Here is a 1,914-nt window from a genome sequence, read left to right as displayed (position 1 = left end):
GCTACCTTGTGGTCGTTTGGAGATTAGTTTGGACAGTTGGCCTATCTGAGTTTCGAGCCTTTGGATCGACGCTTGTTGATTTTTAAGTGCTGTCTCGGTATTCTGGAAACGAGTTTCTGACACCAAAATAAATTTAGATAGCATCTCTTCAAAGTTCAATTTTTTCCCTATTGATAGGGTGGTTGTTGAAAACCCGAAGGATGTTGTGGCCTTTGATTTCCTTGACTGCCCCACGAGAAATTGGGATGGTTCCTCCAACCTGCATTATAAGTGTTACTATATGGGTTATTTTAGGATCTAGAGTTATTGTTACCCATATATTGGACTTGTTCCTCCTCGATGCTAGGGTTGAAGGGTTGATATTCTGTGCATGCTCCTCCTCCGTTCGAATCGCACCTCATCACTGGATGTACCTGCGAAGAACCAAGCAAACCATCAATCTTTTTATTTAGAAGTTCTACCTGGTTAGACAGCATAGTAATCGAATCGACGTTATAAACCCTGCTGTTTTAGTTGGCTTAGTCCTCATGACTTGTCATTGATAGTTATTCAGTGACATCTCTTCAATAAATTCGTAAGCTTCTTCAGGTGTTTTGTAATTGATGGTTCCCCCGGCTGCTGCATCAATCATCTGTCTTGTCGAGGGGTTCACACCATTGTAGAATGTTTGAACTTGCAACCATAGAGATAATCCATGGTGAGGACACTTCGCAGTAGGTCCTTGTATCTCTCCAATGCATCGTAAAGAGTTTCTAAGTCCATCTGCACAAACGAAGAGATATCATTACATAATTTGGCTGTTTTAGCCGGTGAAAAATATTTTCATAAGAATTTTTTGGTCATTTGCTCCCAAGTAGTAATTGACCCTCGTGGTAACGAGTTCAACCACTGTTTAGCTTTGTTCCTCAATGAAAAAGGGAATAACCAAAGACGAATGGCATCGTTAGAAATGCCACTAATTTTAAATGTATCGCAGAATTCCAGGAAATTTGCCAAGTCAGTGTTTGGATCCTCATCCTGCAAACCATCAAACTGAACAAATTGCTGTATCATTCGAATAGTGTTAGGTTTTAGTTAAAATTTATTCGCAGCAATAGCAGGCCTAACTATACTCGACTTAGTTCCTGTTAAAGTAGGTTTAGCATAATCATACATAGTATGTGGAGCAGGATTTTGATTAACAGCAATCGCAGGAGGTAAGGGATTTTCTTGGTTTTCAGCCATCTCCTCAGTTGGGGTTTGAATATCGTCCTCTTGCTCATTCTCTGTGTATCTTAAGCTTCGCCTTATTTCTCTTTGGTTTCTGCGAACTGTGTGATCGATTTCTTCGTCAAAAAGTAGTGGTCTTGACGAGTTTCTTCTAGTCATAAACTATAAAAACCTGCTAAGAGAAAGAGAAAGTAAATTAAATAATAATAAAATTAAAATTAAAATTAACTTGCAAGAAAAATAAATGGCTAAAGTAATAAAAATTGAGTGTTCCTAATATCTTAGTTCCCCGGCAACGGTGCCAAAAACATGATTGTGATATTCGTGTGATAAGTTCTATAAATTTATAATGAATCATTCTTGAAACTAACTATTATCACGATGAAGGCAAGTGTACCTATCGAACAATAGTATAGTTTTAGCAAGACCGGATTGTCGAACCCAAAGGAACTAAAAGTACTAGTAATGACTGTCTTTTTGTTATCTAGCCTAAGAATAATGGGGCTTGTTTTAACTAACTAATTAACTAAACTAAGAAATCACAGAAAATAGAATTGGGCAATGACTTTAGGAAAACTCGATTGATTGAGACAATACCTAAGAAAAAATCCACCTGGACTTCACTTGTTATTTGACTCTGAATCGGACGATTTATTCATTTGACTTGATCCGTAGAAATCCCTAAGTTATATTATTATCCCTCTC

At 37.5% G+C, this 1,914-nt stretch overlaps 1 non-coding gene across 1 annotated transcript; it reads left to right on the top strand.

Moving 5' to 3' along the window:
* The first annotated feature begins 689 nt into the window (after positions 1-689).
* On the top strand, positions 690-793 carry LOC121216497 (small nucleolar RNA R71). The gene has a single exon (XR_005912682.1). It is a non-coding gene; the product is annotated as a small nucleolar RNA R71 (small nucleolar RNA).
* Positions 794-1,914: the final 1,121 nt, after the last annotated feature.

This window comes from Gossypium hirsutum, chromosome A02 (genome assembly GCF_007990345.1).
Source record: "Gossypium hirsutum isolate 1008001.06 chromosome A02, Gossypium_hirsutum_v2.1, whole genome shotgun sequence".
NCBI lineage: Eukaryota > Viridiplantae > Streptophyta > Magnoliopsida > Malvales > Malvaceae > Gossypium > Gossypium hirsutum.
Note: the sequence above shows the minus strand (reverse complement) of the source record. Positions and strands in the feature narration are given on the sequence as shown.